The following is a 24,077-nucleotide window of genomic DNA, read 5'->3' as shown; positions in this document are numbered from 1 at the left end:
ACATAGATGTGATTTTATGTATAGAATTTAATTTGATATATTTGTTTGATGATTCCTTAAGCTATCTGAGATTGGATTTCTTCACTTGCAACCAAATGAATCCCAAATAGCAAACAGTCTCACTGTACCTCTCTTCCTTGGAATATATTATTGTGGGATAGGGTAACTAAGGTCACATAGTAATCTCACCTAACCCCAATTCACTCTTCTCACAGTTCAACAAATGTGCTCTGCAGGTCTCATAAAAAGCTGCCATTTTTCCTCCTCAATTCCTTTAGTAAAATTTTACTCTGCCTCTTTGACCTTAATGAAAAGGGCATTTCAGTGTTTTTGGTATAACAGAAGAACAGTGCCAATGTATCTTTAAAGAGAGGTGCTGACATTCAAACAGAAAATTAACAAAGGATATTCCAATAAAGAAGTCTCCTCCTAGGGTTTGGAGAAAAGGAAACCCTCCTACACTGTTGGAAGGAATGTAATTTGGTGCGGCCGCTATGGAGAACAGTATAGAAATTCCTTAAAACACCAAAAATAGACTTACTATGTGATCTAGCAATCCCACTCCTGGGCATATATCCAGAGAAAACTCTGATTCGAAAAGATACATGCCCCCCAATGTTCATAGCAGCACTATTTATAATACCCAAGACATGAAGGCAACCTAAATATCCACCCACAGATAAATGGATGAAGAAGATGTAGTATGTGTATATATACACAATCAGATACTACTCCAGCCATAAAAAAAGAATGATACAATGCCATTTGCAGCAACATGGATGGACCTAGAGATTATTGTACTAAGTGAAGTCAGTCAGTCAGAAAAAGACAAATTTCATATGATATCACTTATATGTGGAATCTAAAAAATGATACAAATGAACTTATTTACAAAACAAAGAGACTCACAGACACAGAAAACAAATTTATGGTTACCAAAGGAGAAGGTGGTGGAAGGCAGGGACAAATTAGGAGTTTGGGATAATCGGATACAAACTAGTTTATATAAAATAGATAAACAAGTTCCTACTGTATAGCACAGGAAACTATATCCAATAGCTTATAATAACCTATATGAAAAAGAATATATATATATAGACACATACATACATTTATATAAAACTGAATGACTACCCTGTATATCAGAAACTGGCACAACATTGTAAATCAAATATACTTCAATTAAAAAAAAAAAAAGAGGCTCCTCCTAGCAGTTCCTTATTTTGAACTTGTGAAAAGTTGTCACATCTCTCCCCCTCTCTGTCTCTCTCTCTCTAGTAAAAGCTTATAGAAAATTCTCATGTTCATGGAGCGTTTTTTTTTACAATTATTAAAGCCAAATGCCACTGAAGTGCAGCTCCTAAAAGGCCCTATCACCTGTCAGTTCCATGTCTGTGCCTGCTATCCTGAGCAGTGTTAACTGGGATTGCTCAGAGGACACAGAAACAATTGATCATCCTCATTTTTCTATTTCCTTTTATTTGCCTCCCCTTTTCTCCCTTAGAAAAAAGACAGCGAGGACAGATAAGAATAAAGAACAAAACCTATTGGGAGGTAGCTTTTACAGAAAACTGTGGAAAATCTGTAAGAGAATTTTTGACCAGGGTTGAACCAGATCCGCACCTGTCTGAGCTAAGCAGCGGCTTACTCATAAATCTGCTTATCTATAGAGTAAAGCAAGGCTATCAGCAAGAATGATGGCTCCAAGCTGTCATTTGGTCTAAATTATTATATATCAACCTTGGTTGAACAACCTTGGCTAGAGAACTTAAAAAAAAAAAACCAACCCTAGAATTTGTGTAGGGTCCTAGGCCTTAGTAGTTTTTAACAGCTCTTCTGGGTGATTATAATATGCAGCCAAGGTCAAAACTACTCATCTATACAGACATCCAAACAAACTCTTTACCCAACCATCGCAATTGTCCTGGGCAGTTTTGGCTATAACCAAAATGGCCACAAACAGTGCTAAGGCTGCTTACATTCTTTCTTCTCCACAAGCAGGTTAAGTACAGCTATCAGTTATGAAGTCTTTACTGCACATCACCTGTACTAAGCACCTTACATAATCATCTTGAATCCTTACAACCATTCTGAAAACTAGTACCATTTCCAATTTCAGCATAAGAAACAGAGAAACGTAGCTGTAAAGGAATTTACTGCACAGCAAGTAAGTGGCACAGCGAGACCCCAATCCAAGTTTGCACTCCCTCCACAGCCCCTCACCACTGGGTCTTTAATCCAAAGCTGGTATCCTTCTAACAACGTGTGTAAATACATGCCTATTTTAAACGCTAGTGAAGACTAAGAGAAATACGTATAAATACAAGTTTCCTTCATTTTATATTATGAACTATCAGTGCTGATTATTTTAAAAAATTTCTCCAATTCTAGAAAGAGACAAATATGAACAACGATTTTCAGCCTACCGTCAAAACTCTAATATCCATTTGCAATTTGAACTTACTTCAGTGAGCAAGCTGGTTTTGCTTAGCCTGGTGAATATACAGTTGGTTTGGGCCACATATCAGCAGTGAACCTTTTAGAATAATACATATCCCAGGACACCAGTTACCAAAAATCGATGCTTCTTTAAATTCCTTTTCCTGAAGATGTTTAAGTTACTGTTAAATCTGGAAATTCTTCTTAGGGATCCTTGGTAAATAAACTATAGTACAGCAGTACAGCATTCTATTAAAAATTGTTAAGTATGATAGTTGATATGATAGGTTTTAATTGCTAGAAAACATAAGGTGTACACACACACACACACACACACACACACACAGGTTTTCATGTCTAACATAATGTATAAATTTGACTGTGATTTGGTACCTTCACAAACTGGAGATCTTACAATTAGCTTCAGATAAGTCCTATTCAGTTAGCTTATCCCTCTCTATGGCATTACGGCCTCACTCCTCGTGTTAATTATAGGTCCTCAATAAATACTTGTTGAATGAATACATAAATAAGAGGTGGGACTGCAAAGCAAAAATTAGGGGGAAACACTACCTCAAACAGAAAAACAAAACCCCACACAGTCATTAAACATAAATCAAAGGGGGTGAATTTAAGATCCACAGCAAATGGATCTTACACATTAGCAAAAGGGCTTTTAGATTCCAAATATATCATTTATTTAAATTTTCAGGTATATCTTACTTGGTCATTCCTCCTTTGTTCTCCAAGCACACTGTGTCTTTATCACCACAGACAGCATATTCTGCTTACATTATAGCCGGTGGTAGATACACGGTAGTCACAGCTACAAACAACATTCCTGAGGTTGGGGGTTTTGCTTCCATTCATCCATTCATTTGACTCATTCATTCATCCGTTGACTATGTTGTGCTTTGCCAGAGATGAGGTACGTAATGAATCAGCAAAATCACAGACATTCCACAGCTGGAGAACACCACCTGGCACTCCTCCTCTGGGAACAGCTTGAAGACCAAAAGATACGTCTTATTCCCAACCGTGTCCTCAAAGCCTGAACCACACCTTAGAAATCCTCTAGCTCAACCCCTCATTTCCTCGGTGACTGGATTATTTCTCAAGGTGATAAAGCTACTAGTTACTGGTAGAAACGGACTTCCTTTCTCCTAACTCAAAGTTCATGCAAAATCCATTTTCTGATTAATTTCAAATCAAATCATAACTCAAGTGACACTGTGATAGTTTCTTTTTGCTCAAGAGCCCACTAATGTCTTTACAACTACATCCCTTCAGTGTTTATTGGCAAAACACTGCATATTCATGGGAGTGCTCTTCATAGTTGAGCACTGTGAGTTTTCCCACTTAGGTGAAGTCCTTAACTTCATAATAATGAAGATTAATAATTAATTGTGCTGTGTGTTAATATCTGAGTTACAAGCTTTATTATTATTTAATTTAGCATTCTTCTGTACTCCTAGGTATTGATCCAAGAGAAATAAAAATATTTGTCCACAAAGTCTTGTACAAGAATGTTTATAGCAGTGCTATTTATAATAGCCTAAAAACCTCAGTCATCTATCAATAGGAGAATGGATAAACAAACTGTGATACAGTCATACAATGGAGTACTGCTCAGTAACATCAGATACATGCAATGTCATGGCTTACTAGCTCATTAGCATAAAACATGCTGAGTAAAAGGAAGAGTACATGCTGGGGGAAAGAAAGAGTACATGCTGAGTGAATTCCATTTATATGAGATTCTAAAACAGAAAAAACTGGTATGTGGTAGGAAATATCACATCAGTGGTTAACTCTGGGAGGTGGGGGTGAGGCAGGGAGAGGGTTGGGGCATGAAGAGAACTTTCTGGGGTGATGGTAATGTCTTTATCATGATAGGAGTTTGGGTTACAGCAGGGTATGTCTTTGTTAAAGCTCAGTAAATATGCACTTAAGATTTATGCAAGTCATTTTATGCAAATTTTATCTTTAAAAACTCTAAACAATATTGAACATCAGAGAATGAAATGTTTCAGGCTAAGTGTCCCAATGTTTAGCATTTTATTTTTGAAGACCATCAAAAAAATATGATAAATATATGGATTTAGGAGTGGACTGAGAGGTATATAAAGTGATAAAGCAAGTATAGCAAATGATAATGGCAGAATTTAGGTTTTGGCTATGAGGACTTCACTGTAAAGTCCAAATTGGCTGTATGTTTGAAATTATAATAATAAAATGTTGGTGGAAAAAAGAGACTTAAAAGAAGCATTCCCTGAGGGCCTTGTTCAAAGCCTTAATGAAGAAACCAACTTAAAAAAAAAAGAAAAAAAGAAAAGGTCAATCTTAGTATCTAAATGACCTAGCAGTAAAACTGAGCTACAGCATGGGACTTGTAGTGGCTCTTCCAAAAACTCTGGAAACAGTCCATATCAAACTTTTGCAAATGTAGTTGAGTATAGACATACCATTTTAGTTGATAGATTTGTCTTAAAAAATTTGGACGTAAATCAAATTTAGCAAAATAGAGACACTTCCATGCTGTTTAAAAAAAAATTTTTTTAAAGAGAAAAAAAAAAGGAAACCAACTATAAAAAGAAATTATTAAGACAACTAGGAAACGTGTATGTGAACTGGGTATTAGATATTAACAAGGCATTACTGTTAATTTTGTTGGGTATGATCATAACATTGTGGTTGAAAAAGGTCCATATTTTTAAAGATGCATGTTAAAATACTAGAAACGAAAATAATATATTTTATTTGCTTTAAATGACATAAATGGAGGAAAAGATAGATGACATAATGTAGCAAAATTTTAAAAGCTATTAAATCTGAAAAGTAGGCATATTGGAATTTATTGTATTTATTCCCTCTGAACGTCAGTGTATATTAGAAATATCTTGAATTTTTTTAAACCAATTAGTATACACTTATATTAAGACTACAAAAATCAAAGGGCTAGACCTAAATTATAACACTCGGTAGTTGATGTAATAGTGTACTTCTTTCATTAAAAGTAATACTAGGATAAATTTCCTTTTTAAAATTAAAGTGAATCTAAGTTCAATTTGTTACTAGAATTGTAAAAATTCTTATACTCCTTTAAATGAATTAGAAACACCCATGTTATAACTGCAGATCTTAGAACTATTGGGTTAGTCATATTAAATTAGAGATGTCATTCAGTCATTCATTCAATTACCCAATGAATGTCTCTCTTTTGCAAATTCTTGAGAAATATAATTATAACTATCAATAAACATTCTGTATATAAAGATGGCATAATATCTTAAAATACTTTTTAGGGAAAAAAAAAACCCCACAGCTACTAGCTTTGCCTAAACAATTCTAACTCAAATGGTTGTGACATTTAAAAAATATAACCAATAAAATTTTCATCTCCTTGATCCTAAACAACTTGATTTAACTTTGTATTTAGTGAATTACTTGAGGTCTAAATGGACAGATTAGGTAGGTACAGCCTTAGTGAGATAGACACACAACACACAGGTGTCTGAATTTACCAAACGAATTAGAAGGTGATTTAGTTTATGTAACAAAATCATTTTTTTCTTTACAAAATGACCTACCCCCCAGTACTCTTTTTTGCTTCCTCAACACATTGAAAACTCAATTGGTTTGCTAGATTTCCCTTTAACTGCAACTTTTCAGTAATAAATCCATCACAGAACACACAGTCTATGGTCCGTGACGTTCTCTGGTCTATGTCATGTCCCTTATTCAGGTTTCACTTGTTTATGAATTTCAAGTTCTAAGCTTCTGAAGAAGTGTCTGCAAGGTGAATATTTAAACTGGCCTCCGGAACAATTATGTTCTTCATTGAGTTCTACAATGTCAAAAAATAACAGCAATACAAAACAAGAGATCCCAGGTGACTGAAAGTTTAACTTGGAGTCCAAACGTGCATAGATCAGATTATGGCTTCATTTATGATGAAGAATGAAATAAACACAGGGAAACACTCCGGGTCTTAATTTGAGCATAATCTAAATTTGAACTTGATCACTGCAACTTGAGGCCGTATATTTTGTTACATGGCCGTATCTTATGTAACATGAAGATAAAAGTTATAAGGAAGGTTGTCTGGCAAAGATGTGGAAAGCAGAGAGAAGGGTGGCATGTAAAACAGATCTAAGGGTTCTGCTGCTTACAGTTCTAACCTCAGAGGGTGGAGTGGGGCACGGCCTCTATTTCATACTGTCAGATCCTGAACAAGTTATCGGCATCAGGGCTGTCCAGCAGAATTTTCTGTGACGAGGAAACATTCTATATCTGCACTATCCAATACAGTGGCCACCTAGCAGGTGATCGAGCATTTGAAATGTACTAGTAAACAAGGCATTAACTTATTATTTTTAATTAATTAAGCTTAAATAGTTGCATTGCTTGTGGCTATTAGCTACCATATTGGACAACACAGGTCTAGATTCATAGGGTAGCCCCTGGACAGAATAAGAGATTTATTAAGGCAGATCAGTAAGCCTTGAAATGCTGCATCCAGTCTGGTGGAAGGCAAGGAACTAACCTAATCAATGCCCTTTCCATTCCAGTGGTGGGGACAAGATTCCAAAACCATTTAATGCACTATAAAATTTGGGGTCACCTTTTTCAAGGTTCAATAAAGGCTCAGATGAGAGTCAAATGAAGCTCAGTAGCTCAAGTGATGTTATTTCAGTCTTTTGGCTCTTCTTTCCAGAGGCAGGATTCACCTCCTGACACCAATATTAAGACTCATGAAACGACCTCCACCAACTACATACACACCTCTGCCACAAGCCCCAGCACAGACACGTGCTCTTCCCCCGTCTCAGCCAACACCCTGATTCTGGCCTGTCAGCTCACCAGGATGAATATACACAAACGTCAAGTTTGGACATTTTTAACTGTTTTTGAGATAAGTTTGAAGCAGGTTTGCCTGCCTGGCTTCTTGGGTGGGTCTGCCACGTTGGACAAATCGCCTGTTGTCTTCTAATCATGTTGACTTACTTCCCACAGGATATTTGTTTGATTTGTCTTTGTTGCTCTGTTCAGATGAGAGTACAGAACTTCACTCGATGAAGTGAGCCTGGTCTGAACTGAGGGGAAATCAGGCATGATGGAGGAAGCGGACAGACTTCCCGAGCTAGGACAGACTGATTCCCCAGCTAAGATGGTGTTTTTCCCATCTCTCTGCTGGGGAGGCAGGGAGCGGCAGGGAGAGAGATTAATGACTGCGTGTGAATCAGTCCCTGTTCCACGATATAGAACTTGAAAACAGTTGAATTTGTTAAGCCTGAATGTGGCATCAGAGGTGGTGACTAAAATCTGACTTTTTAAATCTTCCCTCTTCTTTCCCTCCCTGCCTTTGAAACGAGACCTACAAAGACTCGAAATCAGAACCTAAAGCTGAGAGGGCAGAACAAGTGTAACAGAAGTATGGTGAGTCTGCACTGGGCAGGGGAATCCTCCCTAGAAGGTGGCCTCAAAGCAGAAGGAGGCTACATAGAGCTGAGGTCTGGAGGGTGTTTGGTGGCTGCTGACAGCCAGCGGCGGGGGGGGTGGGGGGGCAGGAATTGGAAGGAGAAGATTTCCTCCAGATCACGGATGAGGATCATCCATGAAAAATGACTTGCAGGCTTGCCTTTGGGGGAGGAGGTGGTGGAGGAAGAGCTGTGGACACAAGTAATACCAGTCCAGGACATTCTGAAAAGCCTCAGAGGGTTCAAGAGTTTAAAAGTCTCACTAGCAGAATACAGTTGGAAGGTCAAAAACCTTCTTCCCATGGTCACTGCTTCCTGCTTCCTTCACTTTGGACAATGTTTCCTATCTTTATCTTGTGGATTTGACCTTGAATTTCAGTGATTTCTAGGAGATCTTGAATTTCAGTGATTTTTAGAAATAATATTTTCATATACGTCTTCTGATTATACAAAAAAAATCAATGTACACCATGGAAAACACAGAAACACACCATGTCACACCACACACACACACTCTGGGGTACAATAAGATGATTTCTTATTTAAGGTCATAGGGAAGAAAGAGGATATGACATGGAAATATGGATAATTAAATATAAAATTGTAAACTCTCTCTCATCATGGGTGGGAGTTTGGGCATCTGATTCTTCAGAGGCGTTCTTCTACATTATTTCTTTCAAACAAAACCCCCTCCGTGGGATTACTGGGTTAAGCATCTCTAAGGATCTTGCTATATGTTGCCAATCTGTTTTCGTACTACGTCATACCCATTTGTGTGGCCACCAGACATGTGTGAGTAAGCTGATTCTTTCATGGCAGCAAAATGGTACCTCACTGTTGCTTTAATCTGCGATACACCAGTATTTCTCTTTCGTGAATTAGACTATTTCTTTCTACTTTTTTCTGTTGTTTTCCTTCTCAGATTCCATGATAAAACCTTGTGAATAGAACAATGAATTAATAAAATACTGCATTACTTTTTTGTGTAGAAAATTCTTTCCCAGAAATTATCACCATGAACTGAATTTGTTCACATTCCACTCAAATTTCTTATTTTGGTCACAATTTTTATGTGGCCCAGAAACTGGCCGCTTGTGAAATATCTGTAAATGGCAGGTTCTCTACCAAAGAAGTGTTTATGGAGGGTAAAGGACTGCTAACTTCTGAAGGTGAATTATAAAAACAAAAAAGGTTGTTTGTTGTTTGCTGCTTTTATTTTTCAGAATAAGAACAAGATTCTTTAGTCTTTCCTATGGCAAAGATAAAGAGGGGTTGAACTGAAAACTTCATAAACCATGATCCTCTGATATTTAATTTTTCTATAGAATAACAGTACAATATCATAATCAGTGTTATTTCCTAGAATGAAAAACAAAACAAAGCTTTCACCGTGCAAACACCAGAATGCTCCAGAGAATCATACGGTGCGACAGTACCAAAGACGAGATAGTAGCTGCGAGCGTGGACAAGTTTCTCCAAGTCACAGGCTAGCTGGGAGAAGGCCCAGGAATAAATCAGTTCCTTGATTCCTGGTCAGTGTTCTTTCCACAGCACCTCACTCCCTCAGAGCCTGATGTTTTCTATGAAAATATTTCTTTTTAAATTTCCAGGAGGGTGGGAGTGGGAGGGGAAAAGCTCAGTGGCAGAGCTCATGCTTAGCAGGTTCAATCTTCAGTATCTCCATTAAAATGAATGAATGAATGAATGAACAAAATAATTAAAAATAAAATTAAATTAAATTAAAATTCCAATGAAAACACCACCTTCATTAAATGATGTAACTTTCTCTGACAAGTCAATTTAAGCAATAGCAGTGACTATACCTATGAACTGCTCTAATATTTTTTATTAAAAAATGAAAGCGTGGGCATTTCTTACAGCTTTACAATAAGAAGCCATTTTATTAGAAAAGTAGAATGAAAGTTTTTGTTTTGTTTCTACTCAGAGGCAATGTTTGCATTTGTGATTGACACAGAGATTGTGCTCACTTCAATAATGGCAAATTTAAATGATGAGGTTTCACAACCCTTAAGGGGAAGAAAAAGTCACATGTGATAGTGTTCAATACATTGAATTCACTATTAAATAAGAGTCCAGTTCCATTCACATGTGCAAACTTCCTTCCAGGGAATCCTGTTTGAGAGGAAGGCAAACTTAGAGCTACAGGACACCCATGATGTGCCAACTACTTTCATATACTGCATGTTATCTCAATTAATCAGTAACCACCAGAGGCTGGTAAATTTATGGGAAAAATGCCCCACAGAGAAAGCCACTGCACTGGGAAGAGCCGAGAGCTGAGCTGATGGCTGGCTCTTATTTTATTACACAGGACAAGATCAGTATGAGGTCAACCTCAGGACAGTGTTTTCTGTACCGAGCTGGCATCCAAGGTACCTTTCTGGCTGACTCAGTGTCTCTGAGACCATCCTATCTGTAGCCACACTGTAATTGTCTTGGGTGCTGGAAACCACTTGATTCTAATTCTTCTGTTGCCTGAAGACTTGACCCTTTGGTGAAGAAAAACAACAACTCCCATGGAGAAAGATAAAAAATGGCTTTGAATACTTCTCTCCAATATTCCATCATGGAACTGTTATTCAGAACACAGCAATTTTGAGAATTAGAGAGATCTTGATGTCACCTGGACCAATCTCCACTCCAAAGAGCTGCCCTTTCTTCCAGCATCCCCAGGGAGTCCCCTAGTCTCGCTGATGAAGAGGACCCTCTGCTTGCGTGTGGTGGTGGGGGAGGTTGAGGGGATTATATAGCTCAGTGGTAGAGTATGTGCTTAGCAAGCACGAGGTCCAGACTTCAATCCCCAGGACCCCCATTAAAATAAATATAAGCAAACAAACAAACAAACCTAGTCTCCTCCCAAAAAACAAAACAAAACAGAGAGAGGACCCTCTGCACACACAACTTGACCCCATGGCAACCTAATCTAGTATTTCTACAGCTCCAAAAGCTAAAAAAATACCCAACCTAGTACATGTCTTTGTTTAGTTCTAAAGAAAATGCCCAATTTTCAGGAGGATGAGTTAAGGTTAGTCAACAATTTGTTTTAGGGCTCCTGCCTTTGCCTCAATTAGAATTGGAAAGATAATTAAAAGACACTATTTTCTGATGGCATGGGGAAACAGAATGGACTTTAGGGGCAAACTAAACTGAGTGTGAAGGCAGATTCCAGGATTTACTAAATGATGTGGCTTTGTTCAAGGCTCTTGAGCTCTCAGTGCCTCAATTTCCCCATTTGTAAAGGGGGTTAATGAATCCTAGCTTACAGGAGTGTCTCAAGACTTGGGGATGACATACATATAGTACCTGGAGCAATGCCTGACACTTAGCAAGTGTACAATCAAATAGTGTGATTTGAGAAGCCATCACAGACCAAAGAGTGCTGTGAAGGAGAGCTGTTTTTAATGGCTGACGCAGTTCACCAAACACTGGTGGGTGGCAGGGTGGGCTGGTGGGAAGAGCTGGCTCCACGGAGGCAGAAGCCCTGGAGGGCAGCTCTTCTCACTAACTAGGTGTGTGACCTTAGCTTCTCTATTTGAGCTTTCTCATAGACAAAATGGGTGTATTTTACATCTTAGAATTTTTTTTAAAGGCAACCACAAAAATTATTTGGCTATTTTTTAAAGTATACAAGATATTGTTCCTATGGTTGTTCATAAAGTTAAAAAGAATAAAATCAAATCTTGGATGACTGCTCTCAAGCACCCCATATGAAAGGGGCCTTCTACTGTGAAAAGGATGAAGATTTTGAAGCAAAGAATCTCAGCACCTCTTGCTTTCTGTAGAAGTGACTTAAAATGTTTGATTGAGACCCTCGGGGTCTTCCATTGGGCAAAGGGGGCCACTTACGTGCTGTTGCTTGGCTGAAATGATGACCTGACCACACTGATAAGCTTTACAATATTAATACAAAATTAAAAATATAAACTTCATTCCCAACTAGAAAAAGAATCTAAAGGGTATATGCTCTCTTTTGTTATCCTAACTGAAGGACATTCTGAGCAAGTTTCTGGTAATTTTTGAAGAAAGAATGGAACACTTATCAATGTCTGTTGCTCGTGGGATGGAAAATCGAGGAAGGTAGTAAGAAAAAGGAAATTTAGAAATTTTGTTCATTTCCAGGATGCTCAGTTGAGTCAGAGACTTTGACATGCAGACCCTTCTGGGAATTAGAATTTAAAAACACCTCAAACCCCACATTGAAAGACATGACCTTTGCCTCCCAGGAAATTTCTCTGTTATTCTGACTTGAAATTCACCTGCCTTTCTTATGGTGATTGAATATATCTTTATACATAGATATTAAACCCCGATCTGAAAAAAGTCAATAGTTTCTAAACACAGATTTTAGAATATACTATGTGCATCTAAAAATTATTCATAAGGCACAAGAATTTATTCATAAACAAAAGTGAGAATGAAAAATACACAAGGGAGCCTTCTTTTAAAAAAAAAAAAACTTTGAAGGGAAAGAGAGGGAAAAATCAGGTCAATCGTCGGCTTTCCAATAGGAAATACACAGGTCAGCACTACTGGATAAAAGTTGAATCTCCCTTAACGAGGGGGCACCGCCTCAGGGGTCATCTGGCACGGTCTCTGCCAGGTCAGGATTGCTCTCTGTTGTAACTGACAACTTGCGTGTTTAGTTGAGACCGATCGTAAAGTCATGGAACTTTTCTCAGGCTGAGTTTTCTCATCTGCAGTCAGTGGCAGTCACCTCCTAGGGCGATGGTTTCAGTTGAATAAACAGCCTGTGCAGATCACCTAGCAAATCCACTCCCAGAAAGACTTCTCTCCTTCCACCCTTTCAGGTGATAACATTTCCCTCCCACCCTTCATGAGATGACTTAACTTTAGAGAGCTGGCACACACACAGGGAGTGATTTTCAGCTCATAGAGTCATGCTTTTAATTCCTCCCAAATTTATTGAATTCTGGTGTATTTTTACAAAGGAATATGATGCAGCAATGAAGGGTATTACATTTTACATGTTATCATATTAGAGCCACATGAAGCAATGTGGATGAGTGTCACAGACAAAATGTTGAGTGAAAGAAGTCAGACACAAAGCATACATGAATGATTCCATTTTTATGAAGTTCAAGAACAGCCAGGGCTAAGGTACGGTGATATAAATCAGACAATGGTTACCTGGAGCAGGGCAGGTGACAGGGAGGAGAGGCACAAGGGAGCCTTCTGGGACACTGAAAATGTTCTGTATCTTAAACTGAGAGTAGTGGTTACACAGGTATATGTAAAAATTTATCAAGCTGTATACAAAGAGTTGTTCATTTTATTGCCACTATGTTCTACCTCAATAAATACTTAAAATAATATTTTTCAAAGAACTTATCTGACTTAATTTTATACATGGAAGTTTTTCTCTCCTGCAATCTTCTAGGCTCTTTTTATATCTTACATAAGTGATAAATGTATTCATTGGTAGCTCATAACTGTAGGAATAAAGAATTACTTATATATTAGATTTTCCAAATAATTGAATGTATCCATGTAAGTAAGAAAGCTATTACTTTCTTGGATGAAAATCTTTATAAGATGATTTGTTGTCCTCACTATCACTTTAATAGACAATATTAAGCACATTCTTCTTCTTGGTGAACCAAGTCTATGCTTAGAAACTTACATGGTTGAGCTGGGCTGAGAAAGTGATGGCTTCAGGGATCACTGTGTCTGTACTGAATGACACTAGTTTTTCCCCCCTTCCCTGTTCTCTGGGACTATTCTTCATTGTTACATGCCTACCTCTAGGTCCTGTAGGTCCTAGGTTATTACCTCATCCTGGTCCTTCTCATTTGCTTTCTTTCATTCATTCATTTATTCAGTACATATTTTTAGAATGCCCAGTATGTGCTAAGCACTGGAGATAAAATAGTGAATAAGACACTCATGATTCAAGGGGGAACTAATATTTTGGCAGAGGAGGCAAGTATAAAACAAGCGTGATGAGATCATAAAGGGGGGAGTACAGGACTTAATTTAGGGGGTCTGGAATTGGGTCTGGGAAGGTCACCTTGAGGAAGTGACATTTAAGAATTAAGAGATGAGAACCTAGCCTAGAACGAGACCTTAGTATTTGCTGAATGAATGAATGATAATTAACCAACAAAAAGAGAAGAGTTCTGACTCACTGTGCACAGAGAAACCAGCAATTCTATTGAAAGATGCCTAAACCAAGAGCCAACAGGCACAGAATGAGGCCCTAATGGACTTAATGGCATTCATTGTGACTGCTGTGAGGACTTTTTTTGCCTTACTTAAGACCTTGAGTTACTAGACAAGTAAAGGAATTTTAATCATTGCTTGGCCAACCTATATAAATTCAGTTTTTACAAAAACAAAACTAGCCCAAAACAGCCCAAGTCTTTATGATGATTCCTCTAGTTTGCCTACATAGCTCTGATCCCAAGTTCCCATGAATGTGACTTTCCTGGCGCAGTCACCCAAAATCATCCTGAAAGGTGGGTGTCACCCACCCATATCTTTGCATGACAGCTCTGTCCAAGCAAGCCAAACAGCCCTGACCCCTTGAGCCTTATTGCATGTTGCAAACCACCCCCTAATTTGGGGCCTATTATTGTGCCCAGAGATTTCCCCTTCTTGACATATTACAAACCAAGAATCTGCCGTCAAAAGGACAGAAGGAACAGATGACAACAACCTTTGTGGACAGACTTTACTCAAATCTGTATCTTATAAAGCCAGCCTGATACAGAAGCACTATTCACATATCACATAGAACAGCAGCAAAGTTTAAAATGCTAGAGATATGGGCCAATTTACCCAGGGTTTAATTTGATATCTGACTTGATCCATCAACAAACTATCATGTACTGCAAGAACTCCTAAGGAGAGATGCAAATGTAGCTTTTGCTGATTTTAGTTTCTTACAAATCCATACAAGATATTTGGGATTCAAAATTTGAAAAAGCTAAATAAACGAACAGCACTGACTAGGATATTCCTGATGAAATGAAGAGAAATGGGGAGCGAAAGTATCCGAAAATGGTTTATTTCTAGACTTTTTCCCAGAGTCTTTCTGTTCCTCTGATAAAATTTCAAACATCAAACTGTATCAATCTACTTTAGAGACAGTGGAATCAATGCAAGAGTTTCTTCACTGGTCAGGGTCTATTTTGGATTTATGAAGTTCACAGAAGGTCACAAGTTCAACAGACTCTTCAGGAATCTAGGTGCTTCTATGGGACAGACAAGTAGGCAGCCAAGAATTCTTACCTCTGTTTCAAAATCTTAAAATAGAGATAAGAAAAAGTTAATCCGACTGTCGCAAGTTACATAAACTTTCAGTGGTCCGGGTAGTGAAATGATTTGTTGCCAAGCTCAATTTTCTGACATGCATATAAAAATAACCAAAATCCGCCATTCCTTGGGTGAAATCAATGACTTTGGCCCCCCACAGTTGTCAGATCTAGTCTCATTTGCCTAAATACACAAAGCCACAGAGAAGTTTTTCCCATGAAGGAAGTTTCCTCTGATTTTGAAACAGTCATTTCTTCCAGCCATTTTGCAATGACTGGGAACTTGTCAGTAGAAAGTCTCTCGGCTTCTTACTGCCAGCATCACTGGGCAAAAGTGTACCCAAATCACGTTCTTTCATAATCAATGAGCTGCCACTCTCCTCTTACCTTTAGTGCTGGCTTTAAATGTAGGTTTCCAACCATAAGGCAGAGTAAACAGACTAAAGATTCCATATCCTTGTTACTCCTTGTAACTCCTTTTCCCAAGAACTAGCCATGACAGACATCTTTCGGAGCTACGCTTTTTCTAGATTTTCCTATTTACTGTTTGGTTTTCACCACTAGTAACACAGTGTCCAGGATATCATTGTTACAGTTGAACAAATGTAAACATTTGACTAAGGCTCTAGTTTTATCATATATGCTTATATTTTCTACACACACACACACCAAGCTAGACTATAGATATTTAGTATTCCTAAGAAGTATTGAGTCATTAGTTTCTCCAAAATGATGTATGACCAGTATATAAAATTATTCCTGAAAACTGTGCTCTAAAAACAAAAATTTGAGGGTAAGAGTAGTCTTTCAAGCTGACCTTTAATTGGGGTAGTGGGTGGAAGAGGGAAGAAAGTTTAAAAGTTTTTTCATGAAACCAGAGCCTCCGTTTAGTGAACACTTTTAATGGAACGGGTCACGGGGCATAATGAAACGCAAATCACAAGGTTACACGTCGCCTCCTAGAAACACCGCACCTGGTTCCGAATTCTTTGCTAAAGCAAACGCTAACGTCTGATTCAGGTCACGAGAAAACCTCAAGCTCAGGTAGATTTTACCTCCTTCTCCATGACACACACATCCCTCTAGTAAAACCGAAAACAATGTTTCATGGAAACTGAAGATTACAATTGTCCGGGGACTCGGAGCCACTGAAAAACAGAGTTTGCAAAGCAATTCCTCTGTCCCCTTCCTCCCCTCACCATTCCCACCCTTTCAGCAGAAGGGAACCCGAATCATTTGTAATCTGAAATTTTAAACATGTATAAATACTAAAGTATGAAACAAGTACCTGCCAAACACCTGGAGCTCTCTCTCCCTGCTGGCTCTCTCCTCCCACACGCTGGCAACGGAATGCCCTTCAAAACCATGGCTCAGTGCTTTTGGTAAATGTTTTACGAGACACTAAACAGCCTTATGTCCCACCCTCAGAGCAAACACCATTGAGAGAACACAATATAATGGTCACAAAGATATCGTGTGATGTGCAATAATGCAAATGAACAGGCAGGCTCTCTTTCCACACTTCCCCTTAAGAGGGAAAAAAATTCCCAAACTTGCAAGGGGCGGGGGTGGGTTGGCAGGAAAGGCTCACAGAAATAAACCTTGAAACTGAAGCGTTCGAGTTTTGTGTGGGTTTTTTTTTTAAGCAACATTATGGTAAACTCATTGTTCTAATCCCCAAGCAAGTTTTGGCTTGCTAAAATGAAAAAAGTGTCAAAGGCAAGAGTTAATAAAGGGTAGAGTTCACAGTGAATCTGCAGACACAGTAGCAACTATACACATACAGTATATTTCTATTTTTCAGAGCAAATACAACTCCAAAAAATTTTTCATAAACCATCTTCCACAGTAAACAAAATGCACTCCCCATTTTCCACATCCCTCAAGTAATTCACAGTTAAAAACCAACTCAGCTCTAAACCAGAAGTTTTGCATTCCATTCAAGTTAACAATTACAACTGGAGGATAACAGAAACTTGCTGGCACCGAATTATTAGCATACCCAGAATGTCAGGTGCCTCTTGGTACCACCAGGGTTAACAAGATAAAGACAGGGTGCCGGGGATCGTCTGCCTGGTTTCACAGAAGCTACATATAGAGACTGCTGGAGTCCAGAGCTCAGACGGCCAGTACGCACCTACCTGCTCCTGGAGCTCTGAGTGGGCTGGTCTAAGAAATGAGAGTGTAGAATTATTCAGCAACCTTCAAGCCTACTCCCTGAAAGGAGACCAAGGCCGAACGTATAGAGGAGAAGGAAGAATTGACTTTGGCTTTAGAATCACACACAGCCAGGTTAGGCAAATGAGAAAACCCACTCTGGCGTCCCCACTCCTTACCCTAGTCCCCATGAATACTCTGTATTTCATACCTGTAACATGTCCAGTGGGGTGGAAAGAAAATTGAACACAGAATTGAGATCATGGCTTTTTTACACACCAGCTGTGTGACCTTGAGCAAATCACTTAACCTCTCTGAGCCTATTTCTTTACCTATAAAATAAAAATGTCTAGAACCAGGGAAGATTTTTCAAAGAACTAACTGACAGCACTCCCAATCTGAGAGCCTAAAAGAAATGGCATAGAGCAATTCTTTACATTTTCAAAACATTTTAAGGGTTGTTGCTACTTTTTTCCTCCCCCAGTTCATATATATAGGTCTTATCTTATTTTCAATTTCCTCATATTACAGAGGCCTCGGGTTAGCGCTATGATTAAGGGCAATTAACTTGGCTAATCCGGGCCTGGCTGACTAATCCGTCCTGGGTGGGTATCCTACATGCCCGGTTATCTGCCTCGGGGCATGTGGTGAGGAGCCTCCCCGGCCTCCCGTCCAGTCCAGGCTGCCATCCTTGTGCTTTCACAACATCTCGCCTCTTGAATTCATCTTGCCCTCTCACACACATACCTACCTGCCTCCCTTTCCCTGTGCTTTTCTTTCTTTTTTTCTCATTTTCTCTCTCTCTTTCCCCACTTCCTTTCCTGCCTCTCTTCCTTGAGGGAGACAGAGAAGGTGGGAACATGGAGAGCAATTATTCTCACCACCCTCATTCCCCTATTACTTATACGATGTATCAAAAAAGCCAGTGAGGGAGGGAAGACAGATGTTACCATCCAGAGTCTCCTGAAGAGAGACCTGAGATCCAGAAAGATTCAACAACTGGCTCAGGGTCACCCGGCGATTGCTGATGAGACGTGGTCGGAAGCCCGGCTCTCCTGGTAGGTCGGGGTTTCCCGGCGCTGTCACTCCTGGCGCTGACCAACCTAACTCCCCACCCTCAAGCGCACCTCTTTTCAGTGCCCCACTGAGGACTGGGTCTCCCTGCTAACTGCAGCATATTCTTCAGAGCACTATGCTCATCTTCTTCCTTCCTTCCTCTTGGATGGTCAAACCGATCCTCTAAATTTTAGGGTCTATCTCACCTGCCCCTATAACCCACTTCCTGGCTCATACTGTCCCTGCGTGCCCTTCTTTAGGTAAACCCAACAGGAGCAAATCTCCAAACTGACAAACCTGCATGACTGGGGAAGAATTATCCACTTCAAAGGAGTTGTTCCTTATTAGTGCCTCTCTTGGGCACCCATGTCATCCTGCACCAGCGTATTTGTCTGTATGAGACCACAGGAGCATCCACCTCTGCACCCCTTAGCATGGTGTCCAGAGCTTACTAAGAAGGAACACATTTGAACTTTGATCAAACCATCAGATCATGCCACGAAACAGGCACCATTTATTAAATGCCCACAATTACCAGGTACTTGATATAGAATCTCGTTTGATTTAATCAGATGAGAAGGAGCTAGGTTCAGAGAGTCTGCCCAAGGGCATGCACTCAGCTGAAAAGGGCAGAACTGAGAGTCCAAGCGGATTCAATCAAATCCTTGCTCTCTGCCTGAGCCACACTCTTCTGCCACAGGTACAGTGCAGCCTGCTCACTCTAGGGACTACGTGTCTATCGCCCCAATCCAGAGCTACCTGTATATGTTTACTGGGCTCTGTGAGAACCCGTTTGGCCCTGTTCTTTTACTCCTTTCCCTTGGGTTCCCCAACCACCTCCGTCCATCTTTTCTTTTTATACCAAAGACAACCTGTCCTGCTAAATTTGAAACCTATTGGCAAACTCTATTATTGGGGCCCCGATTTGACCACAAAAACCATCCAGATAGCATGGATTCCCCTACTTCATGTAGCCTTTATGTTCACTTCTTCTGTGGCTACACATTTGATATTTAACTTTAAACACTGTAGGCTATGTTAAAATTCCCTGGGTTATAAGTAGCACTTGCTGTGCTATTGTATTCAATCCCAAGCTGCTCAGAGACTAAATTCTGTGTCCCTCAAACAAAACTGTGCCTTCCATACAAAAGAAATGTTTTATAACAGCATTTTCCTGCTTGCAGCCATGCAATTCTAAGTTGAATCCTGTGCTCGTGTTTAGTAAAGTATGCCAGCTGCAGGTGTGCACCTGGAATTTTTAACAGCAGAGTTCTGATAGTCAGAAAAATCAACCTCTGGCAAGTGCTGCTCCATCACCCTGGGCCTGTTCCAGAGGAGATGTCGGCTCTAGGGGCCCACTTCTAGCTTGGATATCTTTGAATCTAGCATATATTTGGCCTGCAAGATGGTTCCAGATTTTGAAAGGGGTTTTGAGCTCCCCAGATACTACTGATAGGAAAGGAGGAAGGAGCGGGAGGTGAATCTTTTATTTGGAGATGCTACGTCTCCCAGAATCTTGGCAAGGTCTTGGAACACCCCTGAGTCCCTCAAGCCCCTTCAGTTTTTTAGAGAGAACTTCAGAGAATGTCCCAAGTGCACCTCTGAAACTGCTGGTCACCCAGCCCAGCCTAAATGAGACCCTCAGGAAGGTCAAGAGCCCCTGGCATTTTCCCAAACTGCTTAAGGAAGGAGACACTGGAACACATGATGACTACACGGTCCAGCACTGTCGTTCAGTGAAAAGGGACATCAGTGTCCCAATGAAAGAGACATCAGCCACTAGACCAGCAGTTCTCAAAGTGAGGTCCCTGGACCCCCTGGGAGACCCTAGGACTCTTTCAGAGGTCTGCAAGGTCAAAACTATTTTCATCATAATACTAACATTTCTGCCCTTTTTTCCCACTGTGTTGACATCTGTACAAATGATGAAAAGGCAATGGTGGGTAAAACTGCCCCTCAGCACAAAACAAGGCAGTGGCACCAAACTTAATAATAATTGTAGCATTTTTTTTTTTACCACCAGGCACTTGAAGTTTTTTATTTTATTTTTCAAAGAGACAATTTTTCTTAAGAATGTACTCAAATTAGGAAAATGTTAATTTTATTACATCTCGGTTTTTGAGTATATATCTTTTTAAAAAAATATTCTATGTGATAAAATGGCAAGCAAGCAGAAAGCACTTCTTCCGCAGACCAAATTACGCTGATAGGCTCACAGAAAGTCACGTGTGTGACTGAGCTACAGAGGGAACTATACACCTCCTCCTGTCACAGAGAGTTATTTTTACTTGAAGGAATGACAGACAGATACACTATGGTTATTCAGACTTGGGTATTTGGCATTTTCTGGAAAATGAATGAAGTGTGCCTGTCACTTCAAAGAACACGACTAACAGTATTTGTTTCCAATGATAAAATTCGAGCTTTCAAACAAAAGTTAAAATTTTAGAGAACCTGCATTGAGCATGACAGCTTGCCAGTAATTAAAGGCTTTTCTGATGAGATTAGTTGTGATATTAACAAATGTGATTTTTTTTAATATTGCATAATGAAATGCATCGATATTTGGATGCTCTTCAACACTCAGGAAACCAGTATTTTCCAAATGGCCAATTCACGATGTTACAGAATCAGGCATAGCGAAAGATCCATTCAAAGTATAAAACAAACCAGTGGATTTTAATTTTAAGAGTATGAAGGGTTCATTAGTATGGCTTCAGATTCCATGCTGCTACTGACCTCTATGAAACAATCTCTCGTAGAGTTTGGGTTTAGTATCAAAGAAGAATGCTCTCAATTATCTGAAAAGGCTATTAAAATACTCCCCCCTTTTCCAACTAAGTATCTTTGTGAAGTTGAATACTCTTTATTTACTTCGATAAAAATAATGTATCTCAACAGATTGAAGGGAGAAGCAAATATAATACAGCTGACTTCTGTCAAGCCCCTAATTATAGAGATTTGCAAAAATGTAAATAATATGCTCTCAACCATCTACTTTTTTGGAAATACAGTTAATGTTAGAAATTACTATTATTTTTGAAGTAATTAATAAATATTTTAAATTTCTTAGTTTGAATTTCTAATGTGGTAAATAGTTACAATGCACATAAACAAGAGAGCACTTTGGGTTTCTCAATAACTTTCAGGAATGCGAAGGCAGGGTTACCAGATTCAGCATATAAAAATTCAGGACTCCCAATTAAATTTAAATTTCAGATAAAAAGAAATAATATATTAGTATAAGTATCTATGAAATATTTGGGATATACTTATACTAAAAAAATTACTTACTGCTTATGTGAAGTTTATATCTAATTGAGAGTCCCTTATTCTATTTACCTGTTAAGATGTGCTGAGCCCAAAACGTTTAGGAAACTACAGTAAACCATGCCCCTCACACACGTGCTAACACACTAATACCCACATTTATTAAACACCTACTGTGTACCAAAGCCAGCACTAAATTCTTGACATACATTACCTCTTCAATCATCTCCAAAATCCTATGTAGCAAGTACCATTAAGATCCCTAGTTGAGTAAACCTAACTAGTGAAAGGCAAGACTGGAACTCAACCACTCAGATGCCAAAATCTCAGCTTGTAACTAGTAGGTTTACACTGAACTCTGAGTAATGAAGAATCCCAAAGATGATGGGGTTTTCTGTGTATTTGCATCTCAGATGTTAGCAGATCGATTTCTGTTGCTTCTCTTCTCTCTGTCTCATAGCTGTGTGTTTTGCCACCAGGGCAACGATGAAAACCAAGGCTGTGTGTCAGGGAATTCTATCCAGAGCATTTTGACTTGGAGCAGACTTTCCTAATGGATGCTTCCCTGGGCATGACAATTGCATTGTTCCGAGCTGGGAATTCCAGAATGGAGCAGTGGTGCACAGGCACAGCTCATTACTATTAATTGGAAGCTGCTGGGAGCTTGGTGCTGGGCTAGGATCATCCTTGAGAATAAACTGGTAATTTCTCCAAATGAATGTGGACCAGATGAAGCAAATGCAACCACTGTTGTTAAGTGAGCCAAGGTTCTGTTTTCTGTATGATCATGACCTAGGCTACTAGATACATTTAACGAGCGCAGGTTCGACGGTAAACAAACTAAGGAAAGTAAACTTTTTATAATCCAGGATAGGGGCAAGGGTATATTCACTCACAGTGCCTCATGATCTGCAAATACAAAAGTGAGTTTGCTTGCAGCCAACTAGGGGCCCTCCCCTAATTACCAATTGCTGTAAGGAAACATAGAAAGTGATAAACATATAAAGGGGTGGAGAAGGCGGGGGAGAGAGAGAGATACTAGTCTTTCACATGGGAAAATGTCTTTAACAAAGGGAAAATTTACCTTCCAAATCTTTTTTTGTTTTGTAAATTTGGATTTTTATTAGCTGTGAGGCACACTAGATTATAGGAAAGGCAGTTGTGTATACAGAAACCAAGGGTGACAGAACTTTGAGGATTAGCCTGGAGGAGAGAATGGGACAGGGGAGGAGAAAAAAAAAAAGGGTAGATCAGAAAAGATGCCAAAACTGGAATGTTAGATTATTAAAAGGAGGTGCGTTTAGAAACCAAGACTTGATGAGAACCTAGAGATCAGGCCTATGTAGAAAGGGGCTTTGGGTAAACCCAAGGGCCCAGACACCTGGCCATGGGGCACTGGAAGAGAAGTTAAAGAGTCATTTATTACTTCTAAAACTGTCAATTTTGCCATTCGCCTCAGGCCCACCTGGCAGGGCTGCTGTCTGTTTTTTCAGATACTGGCCCAGCCCTGCCCTTGTGGCTGGGTCCACCTCCGCAGGGCAGTCCCTTTATCTGCACACTCCATCTAGATCCCTCAAGCACAGAAAGGAGTGCCTGCAAGAGGGAAAAAGAAAAAGAATAACAAACTGAGATGCAAGCCTGGGCTCCCTCCTCAGATAAGCTTGGGTGACCAAGGAGTGCAGCTTTCCCCTTCAAGAGGCCTTCAGAGTTTATTCTGGTGAATGCTGAATGTCAAGGAGGACACAGCCAGAAACCGTGACTCATCAAATTTCCAACGTCAGGACCAGAATGCACAGACCAGATCCAAGGCCTGGCTTTGCACTCAGAACACTCAGAGTCAAGGCCCCTGCCTGCCTCAGATATGAAGGGGAGGAGCCACGCCCCCGGCCTTCACCCCATCAGCCCGCTGCCTTTTCTTGTCTTCAGCACATGGAGAACGTGGAGTTTTATCCCACTGTGTTTGAGCCACAGGCCCTTATGACATTTCAGAAGGTGATTTGCCTTGAAAAGTGGTTGGATCTGTACATGAAGGTCACTGGGCATTAGTGTAAAGCCAGATAGTAATTTTTGGCTCTGTAGGCCATATGGCTTTTGTTACATATTTTTCTTTCTTTTTCCTTTTTTTTTTTTTTTTGGAAACCCTTAAAAGTGTAACAACCATTCTTAGCCACATACAAAAACCTGCAGCAGAGCTGGCCATAGTTTGCTGATCCCTCACTGAGAGCAGCAGCAAAGGGCAGGCAGTATCAACAGGGGCTTCTGCAGTCTGGTTGCTCTTCTATCGCCTTCATGCTGACAAAGGCTACCTAATTCTTCACCGCGCTTGCCCAAGTCTGGCATCCTCTACTTGTAGGGTCACCACCCCTTTCTTACGATCCTT

General features: G+C 39.6%; 1 protein-coding gene across 9 annotated transcripts in view; it reads right to left on the bottom strand.

Annotated features, from left to right (window-relative positions):
- Positions 1 to 24,077, bottom strand: part of RBM47 (RNA binding motif protein 47) — a 148,233-nt gene that overhangs the window by 57,024 nt on the left and 67,132 nt on the right. The window contains exon 2 of one of the 9 annotated variants that reach the window (XM_072944707.1): positions 23,163 to 23,290. The exons of 6 other annotated variants lie outside the window; for them this stretch is intronic. The gene's annotated coding sequence lies outside the window, so the exon portion shown is untranslated. Of the gene's footprint in view, positions 1 to 16,502; positions 16,550 to 23,162; positions 23,291 to 24,077 lie in introns of those variants that run through there. 2 more of the 9 variants (XM_031687335.2, XM_072944716.1) reach the window with 2 other exon arrangements.

The sequence above is a fragment of the Vicugna pacos genome, chromosome 2 (assembly GCF_048564905.1).
Source record: "Vicugna pacos chromosome 2, VicPac4, whole genome shotgun sequence".
NCBI lineage: Eukaryota > Metazoa > Chordata > Mammalia > Artiodactyla > Camelidae > Vicugna > Vicugna pacos.
The sequence above is the reverse complement of the archived record's forward strand: the minus strand, read 5'-3'. Positions and strand labels throughout refer to the sequence as shown.